The sequence below is a fragment of the Elephas maximus genome, chromosome 19 (genome assembly GCF_024166365.1).
Source record: "Elephas maximus indicus isolate mEleMax1 chromosome 19, mEleMax1 primary haplotype, whole genome shotgun sequence".
Lineage (NCBI taxonomy): Eukaryota > Metazoa > Chordata > Mammalia > Proboscidea > Elephantidae > Elephas > Elephas maximus.
The window spans coordinates 59,531,390-59,547,061 of NC_064837.1; the positions used below are offsets into that span (position 1 = coordinate 59,531,390).

The following is a 15,672-nucleotide window of genomic DNA, read 5'->3' on the forward strand; positions in this document are numbered from 1 at the left end:
AACATGTGTTGAGTACCTAGTAGGTGCCAAGCACTGTTCAAGACACTGCGGCTGTCACATTGAACCAAAGCCCAAGTTATGATTTTTTTCACTGTTCTTAATTTTTTCTCTATCGTTTTAAATTCTACAGTCTTCTTGGGTCTTAGTTCTTTTAACATTCTATATCTTGGAAAGTGAGCTGCAATTTTTGACTAGACAAGATTTTAGACTAGACGAGAGAGATAAGCAATGAAAAATAACTACATAGTATATTAAGCAGTGATAAATGTAACAGGAAAAAGATCAAGATTCAAGGAAAGAAAGTGATAGGTACACTTAATTTGCTAAAGGAAGTTTGTCACACTTTTTAAAGTTTTCCATCAAAATTTTTAATTTAAAAAAATTAATGAAACTAAACTTAAGTTGGTTTGACAAATTCATGATCTTTCAGATTAAGTTATAGCTAATGTGTAATGCTTACTCTCTTCCTTACAGTAATATAATGCTTCATAAAGGCAAGAACTTCTATCTGCTCTGTTTCTACTATACCCCCGGCACCTAGAAGTACCTGGTAGTCACTCAAGAAGTATTTGTTGAATGAATAAAAAAAAAAAAAAATATATATATATATATATATATGCCATGCTCTGAGTTGGAATCGAGTTGATGGCAATGGATTTGTTTTTTAGGTTATGGGCACTTAAGTAAACTCATTAATCCTCATAATAATCCTACAAAATGTTATGGTTGTTGTTGTTAGATGTCATCATAGAGTTGTGGGCTCTGCAACGGCAAAGTTGCAGAGCCCATTTAACATGATTTCAATTTAGAAAATATATTTAAAATTTTTTAAATATGAAATCATTCTCTCTATAGTGGGTTTGTGATTTTATGTAAGAAAATAACAGAGAACAGTTACCAAACTCTTAACTGCTAACAGAGCTATAATATGGAAAAAGAAAGGGATGATATTACAGAGAGAATTTCACCTTCTATCTTGTACACTGTTGTAATGTTTAAATTTTTCTGTTAAACACGTATTACTTTTATAACAAATAAAATCACAAATAAAAGTTATTTCTTTAAGAAATAACTGAATCCACAGGACTCAGCCCATGTGAACCACAACCTCTTTTAAACTGAGACCAGAAGAACTAAATGGTGCCCGGCTACCACCACTGACCATTCTGACAAGGGACACAATAGAAGGTCCCAAGGTAGAATGGAAGAAAAATGTAGAACAGAACTCAGACTCCTAAAAAACACCAGACCTACTAAACCAATAGAGACTAGAAGAACTCCTGAGACTATTGCCCTAAGATTACCTTTGAATTTGAAATTAAAGCTATTTCTGCAGGCCACCTTTCAGCCAAATAACAGATTGGCCTATAAAATAAAAAAATTGGTCAACATTTACCCAAAAACAAAGAGGGGAAGGGAAGCTAGACCAAAGGAAACAGAACAAACAGAATGGAAATGTTAAGAATGCTGACAGAATGTAAAATTGTAACCAATGGCATGAAACAATCTGTATAGAAACCGTTAAAGGAAAACCTAACTGTGTAAACTTTCACCTAAAACACAATTTAAAAAAAGAACTGAAGGTGGAAAACATGCCCTTTAAAGGATTAAAATTTCATGCCTTACTCAAAAAGGGTCTAGGTAGTGTTCTGAGTTATGATTATATAGAATGATAGAGTTGCCTTAATAGAGTTTCAAAACATTAGTATGTGGCAAAAAGCCACTTACAATTAAATAACACCTGGAAGTAAAATATGTCTTCTCATCATCAGACACAGTGATGGCTCCATTGTACAAAGGATCATCCAAGCCATTTCTATTTCCAAAGTCATCTACTTTCACAACTATATTCTGATGGTGTAGTCAATATTTGATCCTAAGGTAGTCGATAAAGGAAGGCAGTTAAAACTGAGAAAATCAATGTCAAAGCTTTAAAATAATAATTTCCACTCATGTTAAGGAACACCCAAAAGAGTGTGTTTACAGTACTAGTGACCTATTTAAAATATCTTTATGAAAACAAGCAAATTTGATATTTGCCTTTTTTCATTGCTTTCCTTAATTTGAAAATGAACCCATCAGTTCCAAAAGGACAGCAAGCTGGATAGATACCATTTCCCCTTATTGTCCCTCAAGTTGTTTGTAATATAGGTCTTCTCTTTTTCCTCTCGAGTTTGTGCTTTCTATAGATCTTTGGTAATAAAAATCAAGAATAAACAGAAGTCCTACTTCTCTGTGTTATCGATGATTAAGAAGCCAGTAACAGGAGCCTGTGGAAGCTGTTCCAGTGAAAGGAAATACATAAAAAAAAAAAAAAACTAGTGAAAATTCCCAATAAGTCTGACGATATACTTTATGTACTACCTTTCCCAAAATGACAGAGATAAGCGCAAATGAAAACAACAGTAACCTAAGTAAAAGAAAATTAAAAAATGAGTCTAGAACAATTTCCCTTTTATTATATAAGTCACTAACATGTTACATAAATGCCAGCCTATGGAAATTATGCACACAGTGTTTAGTTCAGTCAAATGAAATTTAACCCTTTCAAGGTCCAATTTTTTTCTGCTTTGAATTTTTTTTTAATACCATGTGTTTTCATTAATGGAAGCATGCTGAGCTGAGGAGTGTGCTTAAATTTTTGGTTGGTAATATGGATTTTGAGAAATATTATCTGGTACTACATGGTTACCACAGAACTTTTAAAGTTCTTGAACCTATACTTAGTGGTCACCCATCTGTACCAATGAATCTTGGTTGCTGATTTTTTTTTTTTTTTTGTGACACCCTCCATTAGGCACCTTAGTGGCACAATGGTTAAGAGCTTGGCTGCTAGCCAAAAGGTCAGCAGTTCAAATCCACCAGCTGCTCCTTGGAAACCTTAAGGGGCAGTTCCATTCTGTCCTATAGGGTTGCTGTGAGTTGGAATCAACTCAACAGCAACAGGTTTGGTTTGGTTTTCATTATGTTACATGGGGAAATGCTACTTTTCCAAATATGACACAAAAAAAACAAAACAAAACCCACCAGGGATCCCTAAATACACAAAGGAAAACATAAATATGCTTACAAGGCTTATCTAGGGCTACAAAAGCCAAAAGAGACAAAACTTTTACCCAATCACACTTCCTGGTTATACTACCTTACTTGCAAGCCTCATGCCCCAGCTAATTTGCTTCAACTAACGTTTCTTCTGACTTTTGCCATTACACAAGTCCCCACCGGAGGGGCAGCAAATGCTTTCAGCAGTAAAAGTATACTCCCAAAGAACCTGAGAGCTGGAAAAAATGGGTAGTATATCAAATGTATGATAGGTCATGAGAGGGTAAGATTATTCTGAAAATGAGCTCAAGATTTTATATGATTTGCATAAGATTGCAGGATACCCAAGGGTGACACTTCAAGAAAAAAGATGGAATACAGGGGCATTCCTCTGTGGGTATGCTAGTTGACCAGGACAACATGGACAAGAAGAGGTCTGATTTTATGACATATCAGGGTCTCAAACTGCCTGTTTAGGTGGTTTTGAAGGAAATTGAGACTTATTTCATGCTGTGGCCCCAAGCTTGAAATGTGCACAATTTACAAGTAAATGTTTAACTTTCATCAGCTGTTATGTGTATTTTAATTTCCGGAAACTAGATATAATACTTAATGTATTATTTTCAGATCTTAGAATTCATTCCAGAAGTCAAACTGTGAATAAAACACTTCCAAGCAATCTATTTCTCTACTAAGCGTGTGAGTCTGCTCTTTTCAATGACTGTTTTATACTTAATTCTCCTCAAACCACAGACTCTACGTCCTTTCTCCTCCCTCTCAGCCTCATATTTCCTGGGAAAAAAATACAATCCATCAGACAGAAACACCCTTGTATGAAAGAAGGAAGGAAGGAGAGAGAGAGAAGAGGGAAAGAAAAGAAGGTAGGAAGGCAGGAAGGGAGAAATATATCCACAGAGGCATGTAGTGAATAAATAACATATTTATTGTCTGATTATTTAATTGGCCACTTTCTCCCCCACTAAAGAGTAAGTTCAAAGACTTGGTCAATTTTACCAACCACTATAGAATTGGTTAAGGCACTCAGGATTTTTTTGAAATAAGTGAAGAAATGAATAGAGTTATTTCCTTCAGATTTGAAACTTTTTTCAGTATATTGATTAAACGGATTTAAAGGAGCCTGATACAAAGACAAAAGAGTTTTCCTGTCATGCCTTAACTTTAAAAACTGAAGACTTGCCACAGCACAGACCTGCCTTCTCCAGAGAGTTCCATCTCTGATGGATTTTCTCATTTCAGGAAGAGAACAGAGAGCCTGTTGCATTTCAGACTTATTTTCAATATCTCTTGTCATATCTATTTTTTCTTGTTTCCAAATGCCAAAATCTATAATCATATAATAAACCATTATAATAAGCTATGTTATTTACACTTTCTCTTTAGAAACATTAAAACAATGTTAGAACATTTGGACAATATTTCTAACAACTTAAAATACTGATATCCAGAATCTTGTATCCAAAATCTTTCCTTCAAACAATATAATGGATTCAATTCCAATGAGCGAGTAAACTAAATTTCAAGGATTGTTTAGGCTTCTTGGGAAGCATTTACGCTTTCAAACCAACAGCAGCAGCTCTCCACTAAGGGTTTTTTGTTGTTGTTATTGCTTTTTGGGTTTTTTTTGCAGGGCAAATTTTATGCAAAATCACAAGGATAAATTTATTTCACTGGATTTCTAGGAGGTCTCCTCTGTCATCTGGAATTCCCTTCACAGGAATAGTTTATCACTATGCCTGACATCCTAGTGACTAGATTGAGACTTGGTGGTTTTAGAAAATGTGAAGTCCATAAAAAGACCTTCTGTTGGAATCCCACATATACCACACGTTAGCTGTATGGCCCTGGCTAATAACCCAACTTATGTACATCTCGGTATTCTCACCTCAACATGAAGTTATTATGAAAATTGAAAGCAACATAATCTAAGAACTGAGCACAGTGGTTGGCACATAGTAGGCTCCTAAATTTTCTCATTTTTATGATAACAGACTAAAAAGATCTTATTTTATTATCTGTTATTAATACATCAAGAAGAATTAGTTTATTAGTTAAGACTGAGCATATTTTAATAGGGAATAGCGTGTAGAATACAAACCCAGAATTCATGACACTAGCAGAGATACTGATGACAAGGAAGAAGTGGCCATCTCAAGAAGATGTGATCATCATTGCCATGGGAAGTAGACAAATTCATAATCTGCCTAGCACCAAGCCAGATGATGTTAGCTATAAAATAATTATGATACTTTAAAAAGTAGACAACCCTATCTTGCATCTAATATATATTCCAGGCAGAATTCCACATAAAAATTTACAAATATGAATTCATTCATGGCCTTTTTTTTTTTTTTTTTAATTTTCTGTTAGACACGAATTTTTATACCTGGCTCATCAATTGCTGATTTTCCTTCTAGGTTCAAGAATACTTTGCTCAGCATTGTCATGGAAACACCATAATTCACTATCCCCTGGTCAGAACACTTATCAAGATCACTAAAGAGCTGATAACAAATTGATGCATTTAAAATTACTAATGAGTACAGTTAAAATACTATTTTACAAAGTTGACTCAGAATTGACAAATCTAAAATATTTTCATATTAGGGTTGTCAAAAGAATCCAAGGAAAATTAATTAAATGTTTTGTATTGGCTTTAAAATCCAACTCATAAAACAACACAAAATGCAATCAGCATAATCATGTACTCTGAACAGTATTCTGTGTGAGCATGACCATGGGCCCTCAGTGGTATTCTGTGTGAGCATGACCATGGGCCCTCAGTGGCATTCCGTCCGAGCATGATCCTGGGCCCTCAGTGGTATTCTGTGTAAGCAGGACCACTGGCCCTCAGTGGTATTCTGTGTGAGCATGACCATGGGCCCTCAGTGGTATTCTGTGTGAGCATGACCCCAGGCCCTCAGTGGTATTCCGTGTGAGTATGATCCTGGGCCCTCAGTTGCATTTCCATAAGCATAATCATTGACCCTCAGTTGCATTCAATATGACCATACAGTAAATCATCTGGAAATTTGTCCTTCCCAAGGATAAAATATACACAAGCTTGTCTTCACTCTCGGCTCTCAGTTTGGCTTTGGGGGTGTGCTGTTTAATGAGAGATGTGATTCTCTGTGGGTCACACATTTCACCCATGTGTAAACTAATCTTTCAAAAGAAGACAAGTCTTCTGAATTCATCAACACCACCACTCATGAAAAAGATAATTTTTGACTAAACGGTCTGTATATGTTACAGAAACATCTTGCTAAACCTCGTAATCAGTTCCTACAAATCAGATGTTCCATCTTAAGTGCTAATTGGGAATCTATATCACATTATTTTAAATGGGAAAAATATGGCACACTGCATGCCAACAGCACAGTGAACATTGTGTGTGTGTGTGTGTGTGTGTACGTGTAGTATGTTTATGTGTACGGGCAACCACATGCACAACTGAATGAAACACTGCCCATCCCCACGCCATCCCCATGATTTTTGTGGATCATACAATGTTCTGTTGTGACCCATAAGTTTTTCATTGGCTGATTTTTGGAAGTAGACTGCTATCCAATCTGGAAGCTCCACTGAAAACTTTTCAGCATCCTAGCAATGAACAATCCTCCACTAACAGACCAGTGGGGGCTGCACATGAGGTACGTTGGCCAGGAATTCAACTCAGGTCACTTCTGTCATGGAAGGTGAGAATTTTACACTGAACCACCGATGCTTCACATATGTGTGTGTGTATATGTGCATGCATATGTGTGTGTGTGTATATATATATGATGCGTGCATATATATACACACACACGTGTATATACACACACACACTCCAAACCAAACCTGCTGCCATCAAGTTCATTCTGACTGACAACCCCGTATGTTATAGAGTAGAACCGTTCTATGTGGGTTTTTTGGCTGTAATCTTTACAGAAGCAGATTGCCAGGCCTTTCTTCCACAGTGCCGCTTGATGGTTTGAATGACCAAACTTCAGGTTAGTAGTCGAGTGCAAACTGTTTGAGCCACCCAGGGGAATATATTTTATACACACACACACACACACACACACACACACATCTGTATAAATATATATATTTACATCTTATATATAAAATCATAATAACATGTAAAATGCTTGAAAGATTGCTCTTCTGGGTAACAGAAAAATTATTATGGTTGTTAATAAACAGTTGTTTTCTATGCAGTAAAATGACCTCTCTTAATGCCAGCAGTTCCTATTTGCAGACCTTCTTTTGTTGACAAGAGGTGCTTTCCCAAATATCACATGTGATTCTAACACTCTATCAAATGGATTTGGAATGCAACTTCAGACTTTTGGGACTTTTAGATCATTTTGTTAAAAGGGATCAATTGCTTTTTGAGAACATAAAAACACATTTTCTCCTGCATACAAAAAAAAAAAAAACCATTGCCATGGGGTCGATTCTGACTCATAGCAACTCTATGACAGAGTAGAACTGCCTCATAGAGTTTCCAGGGAGCGCCTGGTGGATTCAAACTGCTGCCCTTTTGGGTAGCATATGTGGCTATTAACCACTACGCCACCAGGGTTTCCCCTACATACACATCAGCCCCAAAAATGTTGCATTGAATGATACATATGCTTTTAGGAATTTACATGCTTAAAACCAAGAGATAATTAATAAGGAAAATATTAATGAGAGGAACGTTTTGCATTACTTATTGTAAATCAATCTCCACTAATAATTAAGTTGACTTTTTTGTATTTCTAAAGAATCAAGTGAAATATTACCCTAGTACTAAAAATTTCTTCCCAGAATACACTAACAAGCACTACCTTAAAAGATATCCAATTTCCCATTTTCACTTCAGAAACGATGATGATTCTACACATTTCAACTTCCCACTAGACAGAAACACTTTCCTATCTGAGTAGAAAGAAAGAAAGAATAAATTCTAATTCCTTAGGAGAGTATGTTATTGCCTTAGGCTGGGTTCTCTACAGAAGCAAAACCAGTAAATTGTATAACTATATATATATATATATATATATATATATATATATATATATATATATATATATATATATATATATATGGAGAGAGATTTATATCAAGGAAATGGCTCATGCGATTGTAGAGGCTGAAATGTCCCAAGTCCATGTATCAGGATAGAGGTTTCTCTCAATTTAAGTAGCCTAAGGGGCTTGCAAATCCAAGGTTGACAGGTCAGAGAGCAGGGCTCCCACTCTCAGGCTGTGAAGATCTACAAATTCCAAGATCTGCGGGTTAGCTGGTAGCTCAAGTCCCAAGAGCCCGAGATCAGATGAACAGGAGGCAGAGCAGGATCCAGAGTGAGCAAAAGAGCCAGAATGTCTGCTTATATTTGGATGCAGGCCACACCCCCAAGGAAACTCTCTTTCAACTGATGGGCCACTCACAGCAGATTCAATGATGGGAGTGATCACATACAAACATTGAGAATCATGGCCCAGCCAAGCTGACACATGATCTTAACCATCACAGTTCTCTACTCTGGATATCAGAAAGCTGAATGAATTTTTTTATTTAAATGTAACCTTGATGTAATTGAGCCCCTGGGTTCAACATCACCTCTCATTCCCATGCCTTCCTTGAAGCAGGACTTGGGAGTCTACTACATCCCCCACAGCTAGACCACTGCCATAAAATTCACAACCTCTGCTGTTATCCACACACTTTGCTGTGTAACTTTGCAGTGCTCTGCCACTATGGGAAGGGTGACCTGCCCACTCCTTGACAGTGGCCTCCACCATCTGACTCATTTGGGCCAGTGGCAGATGAGCCAACACTGGGCAAGCAGAGGCTTAAAATGGGATCATGCATCAAGGGTTGCTCTCTTTAGGCTCAGCTACTGCCATGAAGACATGCCTGAGCTTTCAGCTACCTGGAGGCTAAAATACACCTAGAGCAGGACTGTGTCACCTAAGTCACCCCAGCCCATGATCAGCCAACCCCTAAACACATGAGTGAACCCTGTGCAGACCCAAAAATCCCCTCAGTTGAACCTGCCGTAAATTGCCAATCCTCTGGCTTATTGATTTAAGGGTACTGAGTTTTGGTTGGTTTCTTACACAGCATTATTGTGGCAACAGACAACTGATAAAATACAAAAAAAAAAAAAAAACCTGCTGCCGTCGAGTTGATTCCGACTCATAGCAACCTTATAAGACAGAGTAGAGCTGCCTCATAGAGTTTCCAAAGAGCGCCTGGTGGATTTGAACTGCTAGACCTTTTGGTTAGGTGCCATAGCTCTTAACCATTATCCCACCAGGGTTTCCACTGACACAATAAATTTATTTTACCTCAGATCTCAGATTTCATGGAGAAAAGTGTTAAACTACACACCACACAGCAAAAATTTCTCTTTTGTCCACTGAATCTCTTTTCAGCTTATTATTTTTTTTTTTTTTCACTCTTCTCCCACATGGACTCATTCACCTTAGCCTTCCCGGTGTTCTACTGCTTCCCGTGCAAAAGCCTTTGGCTCTATTTCTAATTCTCCATTCTTGCATCTTTACACACAACACCTCACTCAGTGCCTCCTAAGAAGACAACAAAGGTGTGTAAAAAGAATTTTTCCCACTTAGAAGTTTTTTTTCCAAGAAAAAATTATACATGAAAAGTTTAAAAAATATACTTGTTATTACTGTAGATAGTCAAGGAAATTATGGATGAGAAGAAGATGTATAAAACATGAGTCTAAGAATTACAATGCCAGCTCAATTTCCAACCTCGAGAGGTGTCTGAAGTTAAAGTAAGGGCCATTGATTGAGAAGAAATGGAATCCCAAAACTTGGGATGGGGACATATGGGCAGATAATCAGAAAGCTGAAGACACAGGGCCCCTAAATCCTGCTGAATCATTCCTGTGAACAGAACCACTCCCATCTGAAGCAGTTACTTCATGTTTGTCTGCTACACCACCCTGCCCAGAAAAACCCTTAGTCTCTCCACTCCCATCTAATGAGATTAGCCCTGGCCCAGTTGCCTCTAAAGAGCCCTTGCCTGAGTCATTGCCTGAGGTAGATGCTTTACAAGACAACGCTGAATTTTCTCAAAACAACTCCACACTACCGATTCTGGCAATTAGACCTATAACTAAACTTAAGTCCCAGACAGCCCCAAAAGGTGAAGTATAAAGTATGACCCAGGAGGAGGTATGCTACACTCCAAAAGAACTGCTTGACTTTTCTAATATGTACAAACAGAAAGCTGGGGAATGTGTGTGGGAATGGCTATTAAGGGTGTGGGATAATTGTGTAAGGACCATAAAGATGGATCAGTCTGAGTTTTTTGATATGGGTCCACTAAGCACAGATTTTCATTCAATGCTTCAGCTTGAGAAGTTAGGAAAGGCTGTAATAGTTTATTTGGTTGGGCTGCTGAAGCATGTTTTATGCAGTGGCTTACACTAAATCAGGTTGAAGTACCAGACCTGTCTTTGTATAGTGCAGAAGAAGGTATCCAAAGACTTAGGGAAATTAGTATGTTAGAGCGGATTTATCAGGTCAGACCCACAGACTCACACATGGAGTGCCCAGAGAACACAACTTTTACCACAACTGTGAGGAACAAATTTGTGAAGGGAACTCCAGCATCCTTGAAGATGGCTGCAACTGCTACTTTATGTAAGCCATATTTGACAGTGGAAATTGCCCTAAGTGAATTAAGGCACCTAACTATAATAGGACTGATTGGATCCCAAGGTGGTAGAGGCTAAGTGGCGGCACTCAATCGACAAAGGCAAGGTGGGCGTGGTTACAGTAATAGACAGCAGAATCAAAGCAGTAATCAGAATAGTCTGACTTGTATGGACTTATCGCTTTGGCTACTTAGTCAATGTTCTAAGTAGGAGTGAAATAGATGGGAAACCTACTAAATATTTACTTGATCTGTACAAATGGATGAATTCTAGGTCAGGGGTGGTCCCTCAATCAATTCCCAGACTTGAGTGAGTTTAAAGACCCACAACCTCTTGAATGAAGGGGAGGCCAGGCCCCCTTGAGGAAAGATTCCAATACACTGCCCAAAACTTATATGGTTAATTTCTCTCCCAGCTTTCCCTAAAGGGATCTACAGCCTTTTATGAAGAGCGACTGTTCACTGGGGAAAAGGAAATAATCAGACTTTTTGGCGATTAATGGATACTGGCACTGAACTGACACTAATTCCAGGAGAAAAAACTGTCACGGTGACCCACCAGTCAGATTGAGGGCATATGGAGGTCAGGTTATTAATGGAGTCTTGTCTCAAGTTTGTCCCTCAGTAGGTCCAATGGGTCCCTGAATGCATCCTGCAGTGATTTCCCCAGTTCCAGAATGCATAATTGGAATAAATATACTCAGAAACTGGCAGAACCCCCACACTGGATTCCTGACAAATGGTGTAAAGGCTATTATGCTAGGAAAAGCCAAGTGGAAGCCATTAGAACTGAACCTATCTGGGAAAATAGTAAACCAAAAGCAATACCAGATTCCTGGAGGGATTGTGGAGATTACTGCTACCATCAAGGACTTGAAGGATGCAGGGGTGGTGATTCCCACCACATACCCATTCAACTGACCTATTTGGCCTGTGCAAAAAACAGATGGATCTTGGAGAATGACAGTAGATTATCAAAAACTTAACCAGGTGGTGCTCCAATTGCTGCTGGGGTTCCAGCTGTAGTCTCATAGCTTAAGCAAATTAATACATCTCCCGGTAGCTGGTATGCAGCTATTGATCTGGCTAACACCTTTTTCTCCATGCCTGTTTCAAAAGGTCATCAGAAGCAGTTTGCCTTCAGCTGGCAATGCAAGCAACACACCTTCACTTGCCTACCCTAAGCTACATCAACTCTCCAGCCCTATGTCACAATTTATTCCACAGGGAACTTGGTCACCTTCCTCTTCCACAAGACATCACACTGGTCCATTACATTGATGACATTATGCTTACTGGACCTAGTAAGGAAGAAGTGTCAATGACTCTGGACTTATTGGTAAAACATTTGCATGACAGAGGGTGGGAAATTAATCCCACAAAAATTCAGGCACCTTCCACCTCAGTGAAATTTCTAGGGGTTCAGTGGTGTGGGACATGTTGAGACATTCCTTCAAAAGTGAAGGATAAATTATTGCATCTGGCTGCTCCCACAACTAAAAAGTGGACCTCTTTGAATTTTTCAGGGAACATATTCCTCATTTGGGTGTGCTCCTCTGGTCTATTTATCAAGTGACTTGAAAAGCTGCTAGTTTTGAATGGGACCCAGAATAAAAGAAGGCTCTGCAAAAGGTTCAAGCTGCCGTGCAAGCTGCTTTGCCATTTGGGCCATATGATCCAATGGTGCTTGAAGTGTCAGCGGCAGATATAGATGCTGTTTGGAATCTTTGGCAGGCCCCTATTGGTGAATCACAGTGCAGACTCTTAGAATTTTGGAGCAAAGCCTTGCCACCTTCTGCAGATAATTACTCTCCTTTTGACAAACAGCTTTTGGCTTGTTACTGGGCCTTCAGTAGAGACTGAATGCTTAACCATGGGACACCAAGTCACCATGCGGCCTGAGCTGCCCATCATGAACTGCATGTTGTCTGATCCACAAAGTCATAAAGCTGGACGTGCACAGCCGCACTCCATCATTAAATGAAAGTGTTATATACAAAATCGGGCCTGAGCAAGACCTGAAGGCACGAGCAAGTCGCGTGAGGAAGTGGCCCACATGCTCACAGTCTCTACTCCTGTCACATTACCTTCCATCTCCCAGTCTGCACCTATGGCCTCATGGGGAGTTCCTTACGATCAGCTGACTGAAGAAGAGAAAATTAGTGCCTGGTTTACAGATGGTTCTGGGCGATACGCAGGCACTGCTCGAAAGTGGACAGCAGCAGCTCTACAGCCCCTCTCTGGGACCACCCTGAAGGACAGTGGTGAATGGCAATCCTCCCAATGGCCAGAACCTCGAGCAGAGTACCTAGTTGTTCGCTTTGCTCGGAAGGAGAAATGGCCAGATGTGTGCTTGTATACTGATTCAAGGGCTGTGGCCAATGGTTTGGCTGGATGTTCAGGGACTTGGAAGAAACATGATTGGAAAATCAGAGACAATGATTTATGGGAAAGAAATACGTGGATAGACCTCTCTGAATGGGCCAAAGAAGTGAAGATATTTGTGTCTCGTGTGAATGCTCACCAAAGGGTTACTTAGCAGAGGATGATTTTAAGAGTCAAGTGGATACGATGATGTGTTCTGTGGAAATCAGTCACCTCTTTCCCCAGCCACTCCTGTCATTGCTCAATAGGCTCATGAACAAAGTGGTCACGGTGGCAGGAATGGGGGCTCTGCATGGGCCTAGCAACATGGACTTCCACTCACCAAGGCTGACTTAGCTACAGCCTCTGCTGAGCACCCAATCTGCCAGCAGCAGAGACCAACGCTGAGTCCCCAGTATGTCACCATCCCTCAAGATGATCAGCCAGCAACCTGGTAGCAAGTTGATTACACTGTACCATTTCCATCACGGAAAGGACAGCGTTTTGTCCTTACTGGAATAGACACTTACTCTGGATATGGATTTGCCTTCCCTGTACGCAGTGCTTCTGTCAGAACTACCATCCATGGACTTACAGAATGCCTTATCCACCATCATGGTATCCCACACAGCATTGCCTCTGAACAAGGGACTCACTTCACAGCAAATGAAGTGTGGCAGTCGGCCCATGCTCATGGAATTCACTGGCCTTAACCATGTTCCTCACCATCCTGAAGCAGCTGGCTTGATAAAACAATGGAATGGCTTCCTAAAGACACAATTACGGTGCCAATTAGGTGGCAATACCCTGCAGGGTTGGGGCAATGTTCTCCAAGAGGCTGTATATGCTCTAAACCAGCATCCAATATATGGTGCTGTTTCTCCCATAGCCAGTATTCATGGATCCAGGAATCAAGGGGTGGAAATGGGAGTGGAGCCACTCACTATTACCCCTAGTGACTCACTCACAAGATTTTTGCTTCCTGTCCCTGCAACCTTATGCTCTGCAGGTCTAGAGGTCTTAGTTCCAAAGGAAGAAATGCCCCCACCTAGAGACACATCACTGATTCCATTGAAGTGGAAGCTAAGAACGCCACCTAGCTACTTTGGGCTCCTTATGCCTCTGGATCGACAGGCAAAGAAGGAAGGGAGTTATCATACGGGCTGGTGTGATTGATCCTGATTACCAAGAGGAAATCAGATTGATATTACATAATGGAGGTAAAGAAGAGTATGTCTGGAATGCAGGAGATCCCTTAGGGCATCTCTTAGTACTACCATGTTCTGTGATTAAAAAAAAAAAGTGATTAAAGTGAATGGAAAACTACAGCAACCCAATTCTCACATTACTACTAATTGCCCAGACTCTTCAGGAGTGAAGGCTTGGGTCACCCCACCAGGTAAAGACCCATGACCAACTGAGGTGCTTGCTGAGGGCAAAGGGAATATAGAATGGGTGGTGGAAAAAAAAGTTAGTTCTAAATACCAGTTACAGGCCCGTTGCAGAAACAAGCACTGTAATTGTTAAGAGTATTTCTGCTTTGTATATGTACATCAGATATTTTTGTTTTCTTCACTTATAAAATATAAGATGTAAATAGGGCTAGTGTGTTTTTGGTTGTACATGTGTTTGTTGTATCTTGGTAGGCCCAAGTATGACTTTGTAATTGTCTTTATTCAGAGATTATGTATGGTTTGGGGAGACGTGTACAGGTGCCAAGTTGAACAAGGGGTTGAGTGTGATGGTTAAGATTTTGTGTCACCTTGGCTGGACCATGATTCTCAGTGTTTATATGTGATCACCTCTATGATGGGATCTGCTGTGAGTAGCCAGTCAGTTGAAAGGGAGTTTCCTTGGGCATGTGGCCTGCATCCGAATATATGTGAACATTCTGGCTTTTGCCCTCTCTGGATCCTACAGCAGCCACCTGTTCATCTGACCTCCAGTTCTTGGGATCTGAGCTAGCAGCTTATCTGCTGATCTTGAGATTCATCAATCTTCACAGCCTATGAGCAAGAGCCTTGCTCTCCGGCCTACTGATTTTGAGTTCTCCAGCCCCTGCAGCTACATGAATCAGGAGAAGCCTCTATTCTGATCCATGGACTTGGGACATTCTAGCCTCTACAATCATGTAAGCTGTTGCCTTGATATAAATCTCTCTCTCTATGTATTCATATGCTTTACTGGTTTTTTTTCTCTAGAGAACCCAGCCTAAGACAGCAGTGAATTGTCATATACCTGGAGAGAGAGAAGGAGAGGTAGACAGTGAGTTGAAGCAAAGACGGCAAGATGGCAGCTAAGTGCTTTAACCACTGCTCCACCAGGGCTGCTTGGCAAGATGTTAACAACTATCAAATTTGGATGTTGGGTGTGGAGGTGTTTATTATGTCAACCTTTCTACATTTCAGGATAACCATTTTTTTAAATATATATCTATTTAATTCTAACAGGGGAGCAATGTAAATGTATCCTTCTTCAACATAAGAATGAAAATATTAGAACTGAACTGCTTCAGGAGCTATTGTAGAGAATTAAAAGGATGACATAAACTCGTCTAGCTCCTACCAAAATGTTATTGACTGT

The 15,672-nt window shown here is 39.7% G+C and overlaps 1 pseudogene; it reads right to left on the bottom strand.

Annotated features, from left to right (window-relative positions):
• The window catches only part of LOC126063187 (ATP-binding cassette sub-family A member 10-like), a 52,946-nt pseudogene that overhangs the window by 20,005 nt on the left and 17,269 nt on the right, over positions 1–15,672 (bottom strand).